The sequence below is a fragment of the Acipenser ruthenus genome, chromosome 14 (genome assembly GCF_902713425.1).
Source record: "Acipenser ruthenus chromosome 14, fAciRut3.2 maternal haplotype, whole genome shotgun sequence".
Classification (NCBI taxonomy): Eukaryota; Metazoa; Chordata; class Actinopteri; order Acipenseriformes; family Acipenseridae; genus Acipenser; species Acipenser ruthenus.
Window position 1 is genome coordinate 2,768,596 of NC_081202.1, and position 12,872 is coordinate 2,781,467.

A 12,872-nucleotide genomic window follows, 5' to 3' on the forward strand; every position below is an offset into this window, starting at 1 on the left:
ATGTCAGATTACTGGACACCAGTGTTTTTTAACTGCAGGGGGCATGTGTATTCTTATCTGTGAGTAGTGCCGTTCCGACTGACCAATAATAAGACTGTTAAACTCTTTTCAACTACACTTTGCCTCGTATAATAAAAATAACAATAATGAATAAGAGATGTTTCCAGCCTGTGGCGAAGTTGAATGTCCAGTTGAATTACACCAGGGTTTTCAAATCATGATTTGAGATTGTGTAATGGATCTGTACAAAAGCCTTTGGCCCAGGGTTAGTAAGCTGACATTTAACATTCAGATTTGAATAATGTTGCTTTGGGGGCAATGATTAGTAGGAGAAATTACATTAAAAAAAAAATAACTCATGACTCAATTTTGTTCAGAGCCTGCAATCCGGTGCTCAGTGATAAATCCCTCGTTTCTTATTAGTGCTGTCACTCATTGTGAAGCTAAAAACATATTTTCAGATACTTCTTTCTTCACTTGACTGAACTAAAGAATGGTCTGTATCACGTATTCTAAAAAGTGAAACGACTCAATGACAGCCACATACACACTGCAGAGGAGATCAGAGATGAAGAGTGACAGCCATGAGATCTATGTCCATAACCCTGACCCCTGTGAATCAGGTCACCTGCAGTTCAGTCTACCCTTTTATAAATGGATGGGAGTGTGATCAGGCTACAAACAACAAGCCTCTTCCCAGCTCCACTATGTATTATTTTTAGATAGATCTGGAAATGACGTCCAGTATGGTTTGTTTTCCCCAGGGTCAAACCCAAGATCGGTCCAGCTGCTTTTGTTTACAGAGCTTGACTGTGCTCTCGTAAAGGGATCCCTGAAAATAAAGGTTGTGTTAAGAGGCTCCGAATTAAAAAAAAAAAAAAAACATAAACACAATCTGTCACTGCTTCAAGCAAGGCCCCAGAATCTACAGACTGTATAGTTTTTTAGGGGTGCAACAATTAATCAATGCATCGATTATTGATCCTATGTCCTTAAATTTCCCGAGCTTCAACTACATATTGGTGAATCGATCATCAAATTAGAACCCAGTTTGAAGTCTCTTGTTGCCGGTTTGCATTAAAACCATGAGAATGTGAGAATGTGCTTCTTTTAGTGCTCATACAGTAGATTAGCGTGTTGCTAGGATACACACTTTAGGCCTTTACATTCACATTGGACAAGCCAAATCAGAAGTAGGCCTATTATATTCACATTTTCTTGATTTAAAAAGCAAGGCAATTTAATTTTTTTGAATCTATTAAATCTACTGATTACCTTCTTTTGTTTCAAAGCATGTGGTGTTTGGATTATATGTCAATATTATATAAAAAGAAGCTGAATTTAGTATGACAGTTAAATTAGTCAGGATTTGTGAGATTAATTCAAATGTTTTGCTTTGCTTTTGGACATAAATGCTAACAGTAATGAACAACCATAGTTCAGATAGAAATGACTTCTGTTACATATAGTATTTTTATTACTATTACAGTGTTAAAGGAACATCTGATGCGGACGCACGCATATTCTTTTCAGCTGTTAAAAACTCAAGTCTTTTGTAACTCTTTTTTTACAATGAGAAGTGTTCTAATTGGAATGTAAGTTGTGTATTTTTGTTTAACTGTTATGCACAATGATGTTTTTAGTTATTGGATATTCTGTTAAATAAAGTGTCAATGCATCGATTATCATTGATAAATGTCTGTACGATAACCGGATACGAAATTAGGGTGCTGATTGCATCACTAATAGTTTTGCATGTAGTATCCATAAGGAATACTATACATACTATCCATAAGGAATACTACTACAAACAAACCTCTCTCTCTCTCTCTCTCTCTCTCCCTCTCTCTCTCTCTCTCTCTCTCTCTATATATATATATATATATATATATATATATATTACCAATTTTCAGTTTACCAGCAAACTTGTCTCTTGACCTGACTTTAAAAAAAAAAACCTTTCAGTAGCACAAAGGTCATTTCAATCTCGTTTGAAGACAAAAACTGGCTTTAGAAAGCCTGGACAATGTATTTCCCACTGTTAGTTTACCTTTTACAGTAGGATGCTTGTCTGCTTGCATCATAATAGGAACTAGAGACCTTTCATTTTCTGCACAATCAGCCTTTGGTTGCTTGCAATTGTCTTTAAATTGTAGGAATGTATCGAATTTATAGCTTATTCTGTTTCTTGTATGAAAGAAGGTCAAAGAGTAGATTTCAATGGCAATCTCGCTCACCGGAGCCACGTCGGGGTTATCAGGATGTTCATCTCATGAAGTAATGGCCTGCACACCGAGAAGCTGTTGTGCTTCTAGCTTATTGTTATTGCTATTGTTCTGTGCAGAAAGCCTTTGACATTCCTTTTGTACTTCACAGTATTTATTTCAGCATTTACAAAACAGGGCTTACTGGCTGCAATAGGAAATTCAAAGATTTATTTTTACACATCAGCCATCAGTAAAAAGTCTCTCTAGCCATGCAGAAAGCCGGAATGCTGCTGCATGCTTTTTGTGATTATGCGGCACATTTTGCGGCACGGTTTATGTTTTTCTAATTTGTTTCCATGGGTAACTTTGTTGAACTTAAATAATGCATTGTATTCTTAATTCTCAAACTTTACAACAATATATTGCAATGAGTTTGATACAGATGGTGTGACCAGGGTGCAGGCTTCATGACTGAGGCATAATGATTGTGTTACCCAGCCAGGGTTTTCTGTCTGAGAAAACTGAAGTGCCTGCAAATTTCCACAGAGATTAATAGTTTTATCACTGATTGTTTAAAAAAAAAAATCACAATTTCAAATAAAATTAGAAACAACTTTTTTCCTTTGTGAAAACAAAATGTGAAGATGGCAATTCATAGCTCTGCAAACTTTGTACCGGATGATAATTGAATATTCTGGAGAAAAGGAAATAACGGTAACACTTTATTTTAAGCATCACCTATTAGGTGTTAGTCATTTACTGGTGACTAACAAGCACTTAACATATCATTGATAAGCAAAGAATAAGGCTTTGCAAGGTAGTTATTACACCTATTCCCACATATTATTAACAGCTAATTGGGTGTTAATAAAGGATTTGCACCTCCTATTCTGAAGTGAAGACTGTTCTTGTCCAGGTAAAGACTTACTGGCTGTTTGTTAATCATAAATACCTCTGTAATAAAGAAACTCATCAAAGTGGAGGGTTTATGGATACAATGTGTTTTTTGTTTTTTTTACCAAGCATTCCTTTGCTTTGTTTTGTTTTCAAACATAGATGCAACAAATGCATTTTTGTTTTGAAATGTGGACATTTAAACTGTCACAAAATGTAATCTTACGTTGCTACATAATGCATTTTCCATTACTAAAAATACACAGCTTTTAATGATTAATTACAAAAATAGACCAACAGCAAAACTTCTCATGGCAAGGCAAAAGCTAACAAGGCAATTCGTAAAGTATGTCGAAGATGAATCATACAAGTTGTGTTAGATGTATTAGACATGCATTTCTGAACAACTACCTCTGAATTTGTGGATGACCACAGAATAATAGATTCATTGGTACTTGTTACACCTTTTGAACTCTGGAGTACGTTAATTAAAAAATATATAACCAATGAATGACAATGGGGGTCTCTGCAGTTCAGTACACTGTTAGTCTGAAAAGCATGCCTTAAAATGAAAGTGTTCTGAACCATTGTGATACACTATGGAAGAGTTCTAATGTTCGCGTTTCAAAACAACACAACTTGTATGATTCACCTTCGACATACTTTACGAATTGCCTTGTTAGCTTTTGCCTTGCCATGAGAAGTTTTGCTGTTGGTCTATTTTTGTAATTAATCACTAAAAGCTGTGTATTTTTAGTAATGGAAAATGCATTATGTAGCAACGTAAGATTACATTTTGTGACAGTTTAAATGTCCACATTTCAAAACAAAAATGCATTTGTAGCATCTATGTTTGAAAACAAAACAAAGTAAAGGAATGCTTGGTAAAAAAAAAAAATTGTCTTCACTTCTTTATACTTCAGGGGCTAACACATTTTTGCTAGGTTTATTAACGCAGGTTATCGATGTATTTTTGTATTTTTCACTTTACTATGTGACTAAAGCTATTCTTGTACCTTTAGTGACATAATAATTCCTCCTTTGTCTCTTGTTTGTTAATAGCAAGCTCAGTTGTAGTTAATAGAATGCAAGTAAGTGATGGAATGGGTTTCACTTCAGAATAGGAGCTGCACAAGTCTTTATCTGTGATCTATACACCTTCTAATAAGTTCTTTATTCATGTAAATGTAGTCTCGTAGTTTATGCTTAAAGAGCATTGTATCCATAACCCCTCCACTTTGATGAGTTTCTTTATTACGAAGGTATTTATGATTAACAAGCAGCCAGTAAGCCCTTACCTGGACAAGAACATTCTTCGCTTCAGAATAGGAGTTGCAAATCCTTTATTAACACCCAATTAGCTGTTAATAAGGCATGTGTGGGAATAGGTGTAATAACTACCTTGCAAAGCCTTATTCAGTGCTTATCAATGATTTATTAATAACTAATACTTGCTTAATAGGGGATGCTTAAAATAAAGTGTTACCGAAATAACACTGGTGCTGTTTTTTAGAGCGCCTCCCCACACACACCCCGACAGTTATTTGCTAATACTACAGTAGAGTATGGGGGCAGATCCATTGTTTGCTAATACTACAGTAGAGTATGGGGGCAGATCCATTGTTTGCTAATACTACAGTAGAGTATGGGGGCAGATCCATTGTTTGCTAATATTACAGTAGAGTATGGGGACAGATCTGTTGTAGGTGTCTGTTGTTTTTCTGTGCATTGAATGGGGCAACGTAAGTGCACCCAGCAACCTTTAAAAGATGAATGATGAGTGGTTTTGTAATTTGGAACATTTCAGTTGTGCCTTCCAATCAGACAAGGGGGTCTTGTATATATTCCATGTCTCAAGGCAAGCACTGTTGTTGTTCCTGACAGCCCAGTCTATGTGTCCATGCCTTTAGCTTACACAATGACTCACGTCCCCCGAGAAGCTTTCTAAAACAGGCCAGAACAAGATGCCAAACTATGCTAAATTAGAGCAGTTCACTACGGGTATTTTCTAGTGTGCAAAGGTAACCACCTAAAAGCAATCTGTACTGGATCATTTGACAAGCTGATACCAAACCTGATCCCCCATCTGAAACTGATTAAGGGGGTTGAACACTGCATAGAAAGCACCCTGTGAAGTCATTATTAGTGAGTGAACTAGTGTGAAGGAGAGGGCTGCTCGCTGCAGTGTTTGTCCTAAAACATGCAGTGTGTCTCCAATGTAGGGAGTTTTGTTCTATGTTTTCTACGAGAAAAGGTGCTGGATACTGTAACACTCTGAAGTGGTTTGGAAGTACAGACTTCTAAATGTTTGGATAAACACCAGCCGTTCACTAAAGTGCAGCAAACAGTAGGGAGGTCACCGTATTGAAGCAGTTCGCCAAGACAGTTTGCAAATAGCGCAAGTCTCGGATGCATTTTCAACCAGGGTTTCATTGCCTGCTGGCCGGTCTTTTGCCTAGCTCATAGATTATTATTATTATTAGTATTATTATTTATTTCTTAGCAGACAACCTTATCCAGGGCGACTTACAGTCGTAAACAAATACATTTCAAGAATCACAGTACAAGTAATAATACAATTAAGAGCAAGATAAATACAATGACTTTGGTTCTAGCAAGTACAAGTATGACAACATACGATTCAATAATGGAGCAGATAACAATGTCAGTGATAGTTGCATCAGGATATAATTAAATACAACATACTACAGATTAAATAACACTTGACAGATTACAGTAATCTAAAGTACAGGATTAAATGCAGTAAAATAGGGGGCAGATAAGAGCAAGTAAAGCGCATTTAAGGAAGAGTGATAAGTGTCCAGGGGGAAAAACAGAGGAGTTCTACAGGTGCTGTCTGAAGAGGTGAGTCTTGAGGAGGCGCCGGAAGGTGGTCAGGGACTGGGCAGTCCTGACATCTGTAGGAAGGTCATTCCACCACTGCGGGGCGAGGGTGGAGAAGGAGCGGGCTCTGGAGGCAGGGGAGCGCAAAGGAGGTAGCGCCAGTCTTCTAGTGCAGGAGGAGCAGAGAGGTCGAGTCGAGATGCCCTTTATGATGCGACATTGGCCATTGAATGAAAAGAAGGACAGCAGCTTGGCTGCAGGTGTCTGCTTTAGGTCTCAGAGCGCCTAGCCAGTGGGGAACGCTGTAGTGCGGTGAGGCCAATTTTCAGAGAAATCCCCAGTGAAGATCAGCAACTTGGCACATCCAGGACGCACACCTGCACCCCCCTGTCAGTGTGACTCACCCTGCACACAGTGACCCACTCAGGGATCCTGGTAGTACTATGATGCTGTCCTGCTTCATGTGTATTTACTAACATGTGCTGTCTGCAGTAATGCTCTTCAAGTTTGATGATTTGTTTTCTTTTCAAATACTATGGTATTTTTTTTTTTACAGTAGATACCTCCAGAAGGTTATTTTGAATCTCGTTGAAACTCAGAGGACACACATACATCTATCTCAAGGGTTAGTAAGGACTTTAGGGATGCTTCACCCTTAAAAGCAGTTCACGCTCATGCTTGTCAGTGCATGTCAATTTCAAATGGCACAAAATGACAAACTATCTGGAATTGCTCCACTGGCTGCTGCTGATGTAAACGTTAGTGATCTGCTCTAACTGAACGCACTTGAAGTAACCTTTAGTGAACAATATGCTTTTGGTGATGAAAAAAAAAAGTGTCTAATCTTTTGTTGGTTTGAGATACAAGCTGAACTCCGAGGTGAAGGTACGTCAGTTTCTGATTGCACCATCCGTCGCTTTTTGAGCGAAAGTGGGCTCCATGGAAGAAGACCCAGGGGGACTCCACTTTTGAAAGAAAAACATAAAAAAGCCAGACTGGAATTTGCTAAAATGCATATTGACAAGCAGCAATCCTTCTGGGAGAATGTCCTTTGGACAGATGAGTCAAAACTGGAGCTTTTTGGCAAGTCACATCAGCTCTATTTTCACAGACGAAAAAATGAAGCTTTCAAAGAAAAGAACACCATACCTACAGTGAAACATGGAGGAGGCTTGGTTATGTTTTGGGGCTGCTTTGCTGCACCTGGCACAGGGTGCCTTGAATCTGTGCAGGGCACAATGAAATCTCAAGACTATCAAGGCATTCTGGAGCGAAACGTACTGCCCAGTGTCAGAAAACTCTGTCTCAGTCGCAGGTCATGGGTCCTCCAACAGGAGGATGACCCAAAACACACAGCTAAAAGCACCCAAGAATGGATAAGAACAAAACATTGGACTATTCTGAAGTGGCCTTCTATGAGTCCTGATCTGAATCCTATCGAACATCTATGGAAAGAGCTGAAACTTGCAGTCTGGAGAAGGCACCCATCCAACCTGAGACTGCTGGAGCAGTTTGCTCAGGAAGAGTGGGTCAAACTACCTGTTAACAGGTGCAGAAGTCTCATTGAGAGCTACAGAAAACGTTTGATTGCAGTGATTGCCTCTAAAGGTTGTGCAACAAAATATTAGGTTAAGGGTCCCATCATTTTTGGCCATGCCATTTTCATTTGTTTTATTATTTACAATATTATGTTGAATAAAAAATCAAAAGCAAAGTCTGATTTCTATTAAATATGGAATAAACAATGGTGGATGCCAATTACTTTTGTCAGTTTCAAGTTATTTCAGAGAAAATTGTGCATTCTTCGTTTTTTGTGGAGGGGTACCAACAAATTTGAGCACGTCTGTAAGACTTTAAACATAAACCTGTAGTTTCGCAGACCCTGATTAGCACTGACCTTGGACTACCTAATATTAGTTTAGGTAAACTTCCAAATGTTTGTAGTTTGTATTAGTTTATTAGCTACAAAGCACCAACTTTAGATATATGGTGTCCATAAATAAATGGATAAAAGACATACATACATACATACATACATACATACATACATTAAATAATTTTGAGCAGGGAGTCGAGTCGAGTCACGTCTTTTGAGCAGGGAGTCAAGTCGAGTCGAGTCATTTGATGTCAGTGACTAGAGAGACAACTCTGGTCTCTTTGCTTCCGGGCTCCTGCACACTGCCTTTTCTGTCTGGACAGACCGTCGTTTCTGGCAAAGCTTTTTTTTCAGACATGCACCTCTTCTCCGCTGGTTGCAGTATCTTTGTTTTGCATTAATTAAAATATGTAGACTTTTTTAAAAACTAAAATCCCCCCTTTACTTTAGAAATCTGATGATTTTTTAGAAATCTTAATATCCTTTATTATTGAAGATAAGCTACGAAAAACATGAACAAGTAACAGTAACCTCCAGCAATTTAACATCATTTAAAAAAACGTATTTCGTATAATAATAATAATAATAATAATAATAATAATAATAATAATAATAATAATAATAATGACTAAAATACGGTTGCCTTGTCAGAAAACAACTTTTCCACAGAAAGCGTGTTTTTTGTCAACATGAGTCACAGTGATGCCCCCAATCATTATTAACAACAGCAGTCTGAAAAACCACAGACTCCCACTGTCTGACAGACAAGGCTCATTCTGAGACAACCTGCGCACCTGTGGGTTCTGTTACACTTGGCTCATCGTTTAATATGAGCCCAGAGGAAAGACACAGCATAGGGTGCTGCAGTACTAAATGTGTATTAGTTCAGGAGAACTAAATGTGTTGTTATGCATACATCCACCTGCATTGTGGCTAGTGCTGGTGTTAGGCTGCCTTACCTGTTGGGAATTAAATTGCCAGCACTGGTCATGCAGTTTCAAAAGACATTCTGCACTCAGCTTACTGTTATCTACAAAGATTTGTACACCGCCTGGCCACTTTATCAGGACCTGCACCTAATAGCAGGCTGGGCCACTGTTAGCCCTGATCACAGCCTTGGCAAGGCGTGGCACAAACTCCACAAGGCACTGAAAGGCATCTCAAGAGAACCCACTCAGTCATTCATATTGTTCTCATTTTTGTACTGTGAATCCCTGCAATTTAAATAAATAAACTCAGAGCACACCGCATTCAGATGGTGACGTGTCTCAGACAGAATCAGCTTTGTTTGTACAGAATATGTCCAGCTAATTCCCGTTGTAAATCACCTTTCCCAAGGTTCTTGTTCTTTTCCTGCTTTATTAGTAAAAGTGCATTTATCACAGAAGTTTTGACCTGAAAGTAAAACATTTCTTCCCCAAAATGTTTAAAATACAGGCCTTAGAGAACAGCCAGGTTCTGGGTTGTCATCGTAACCCACAAAGAATCTGCAAATATTTGACCAAACTTTGTCCTGCTGATGACACTGTAATATTTTAAGAATCTGTTTTTTTTCCATTAAACTTCATTTAACAGTTACCAAGAAGTCACTTTTGACAATAATAATCCAAGGAGTATTAAACAGTCTTACACAATGACTTTCTCAAAGTAAGGGTGAATAAATGTAAACTTGTACTTGCTTTGCATTAATTGCTAATGGAGCTGAACCCATTTTGATAGGACATGGAAAATTTTGCTAGCCTGCCAAAGATTAAAAGCACTCTGAGTTATTCTGGCCCCGGGGCTGTTTCGAGGGTTGACAGCAAAGGAGACTGGTCGCTTCATATGAAATACTTTGCAAGCCGGCATGTCTGGCTGGCACTGTTCATTTCAATGTGGAAATAGCGGGTTTGAATGGGCCAATAGGAAGTAATTAAGAATCCAATTCCTCCAACATAAACAACAATGCTTAGGAGTTCAGAGAATCACACTGATTTACTAGATTTGAAACAGAAGTGCAAGTTTGGATGCTAGTTGTAAATGAGCATGCTTGCTGCAAACAAAGTGTGTCCTTAAAAAGAAATATGTAAGATCATTTGACAAACGTTTAGTTAAGAAGTCTGCATAAAGACATTGGTCTAGATTCTTCATTAGCAATTTCAGAAAACACACACACAAAAACACACAATAAAGATTGACCAAAACCAGATATAAACAACTTCTATTGTCCTATTGTTGGCGTATCTTACAATCGAGGGTTTGAATACTAATGGGTGAGCTGCTTATTTCTGCCCTGCCGCCACGTTGCTTGGGTGATCTCAGTGGGGTGAAATATGCAGGCTGCATGTGACGTGTCTCTGCTCTTAGCCTGCTGTATGGCACAATGCTGCAGACTGAACACAGACGCAGAATGCAAAGGAGGGCTTCTCCGAATGAGCTATGCATTCTCTATGGTGTTAGAACTGAATGGCGTTTTTTCATAAGTGAGTAATGAACAACTTGAACACTATTTCCAAACCCCTGCAATATGTTTTCAAGGTCTTTATTTCTGGTTTGGTAACTTCATTGCACACTTTTGAACATTTGCTTTGAGAATCTAGCCCTTTTTTTTTTTTTTTTTTTTTTACAGTAAATTATTTGCTTGGGCACTTAAAACTTTAAAATGAACAACTAAATATTTGCATATGCGCAAAATCAAACAAAAGAAGCGTTGACTTCATTGGGTGTGTAAAAACAACAACTATTTCTGTACCCATAACAAAGGATACCTTTGATTACAATGACCTGACACATTGCTCTGTCTATGGGTATGCCAGGGCTGGTTAAGAAGGATGCTTTCGTTAAATAGCATTTATCAATGAAACTGGCTGTGGTCTTAAATGGCATGGTCGTTATTAACTTGCTTTATATTTAAAAAATGTTGACGGTCCTGAGACCAGAAGTTGAGTGTGTTACAGGGAGCCCCGTCCTCAGTAAATCTTAGACCTATGCTTTTGTTACAAAGGATTTTTTGTTCCGGTTTAAAAATTAAGTTTGGTATGCTTTAAATCAACAGATGATACCACCAATTTTAAATGTTTCCAGGGGCCAAATCTTTGTTGAAAGTGAAAACTGGGTCTGATGGACACAAAGTAACCACCACAGACTCTCAGAACTCCCAGAAGTTGACTGTAAGTGTTGTATTGTGTGCACAGGGATGTAGTGCAGGTTTTAAATATAATCATTTACAGTAAAAAGATCTTGGTAGAAAAAACAATATCCTGGAGTTCCCTGGTTTCCTGGCTCCCCCCCCCCCCCCCCCCCCCCCTTCTCTCGCTACCCCCTCTCTCTCCCTCACTACCCCCACTCTCTCTTTCTCTCTCTCTCTCTCTCTCTCTCTCTCTCACTACCCCCACTCTCTCTCCCCCCCCCCCCTCACTCTCTCTCTCTTTCTAGCAGTTTTATGCCAAAAAACTAAAATACTTGGCAAAATCTACAAAAGTGCCAACAAACATTAATGCTGGGTTGGGTCATTCCGTTCCAGCTCTCTGTCTCAACCATGTGATAGATTATTTAATTGAACCATTTAAACCTTCACCCTCCAAACTGAAATGGTCCTTACGACTATAATTGGGAACCCCAGCTTTAAGTGGTTACAGAACATGAAACCAGCGTTTACTAAAGTGTTTTCACCTGGTCTTTGTAAAGAGGGAAACAGCCATGCTTTCAGTTAAATAGTAATTATTTGGTAACTGCTGTGTAATTAGCAAAATATTACAGAATTATTTTAGTATTACTTGGTAAGCCACATTACTATTACTAATTATTATTTTTAGAGGACAATTCAAAGTGTTGCAGAAAGTGTTATTATTAATAATGTAAAAAAAAGGAAACATTGTATTCAGTTGCTCTTAAATTAATACATTTGCTAAGGACTTGTTTGTTACCTGCAGTGTAATTATTGCAATGACTAGGTTGTTATTGTATTATAAGTTTGTGACATGTCAGTGAGGCCTGTATGTGCCTTTAACACATGGAAACACCTGTGCTGTACAATCCCTGAACTGATTCTCTGTGTCACACAGCTGGAAAACTGTTCGGAACATTTTTAGTTCCTGTTGTTACGAATTGGACGGAATAACAAAACTTCCGTCAGCAGTCTCATTTGCTAAGAAATACTGCTGATTTACCCTTTTAAGAAACTGCCTTCTCGAGAAAAAGAAAGCATTCCCAAGAGTGAAAGCATAGGAAGGTGTGATAAAGCACAGTGAAAGCATAGCAAGGTGTGATAAAGCACAGTGAAAGCATAGGAAGGTGTGATAAAGCACAGTGAAAGCATAGCAAGGTGTGATAAAGCACAGTGAAAGCATAGGAAGGTGTGATAAAGCACAGTGAAAGCATAGGAAGGTGTGATAAAGCACAGTGAAAGCATAGCAAGGTGTGATAAAGCACAGTGAAAGCATAGGAAGGTGTGATAAAGCACAGTGAAAGCATAGGAAGGTGTGATAAAGCACAGTGAAAGCATAGGAAGGTGTGATAAAGCACAGTGAAAGCATAGGAAGGTGTGATAAAGCACAGTGAAAGCATAGCAAGGTGTGATAAAGCACAGTGAAAGCATAGGAAGGTGTGATAAAGCACAGTGAAAGCATAGGAAGGTGTGATAAAGCACAGTGAAAGCATAGGAAGGTGTGATAAAGCACAGTGAAAGCATAGGAAGGTGTGATAAAGCACAGTGAAAGCATAGCAAGGTGTGATAAAGCACAGTGAAAGCATAGGAAGGTGTGATAAAGCACAGTGAAAGCATAGGAAGGTGTGATAAAGCACAGTGAAAGCATAGCAAGGTGTGATAAAGCACAGTGAAAGCATAGGAAGGTGTGATAAAGCACAGTGAAAGCATAGGAAGGTGTGATAAAGCACAGTGAAAGCATAGGAAGGTGTGATAAAGCACAGTGAAAGCATAGGAAGGTGTGATAAAGCACAGTGAAAGCATAGCAAGGTGTGATAAAGCACAGTGAAAGCATAGGAAGGTGTGATAAAGCACAGTGAAAGCATAGCAAGGTGTGATAAAGCACAGTGAAAGCATAGGAAGGTGT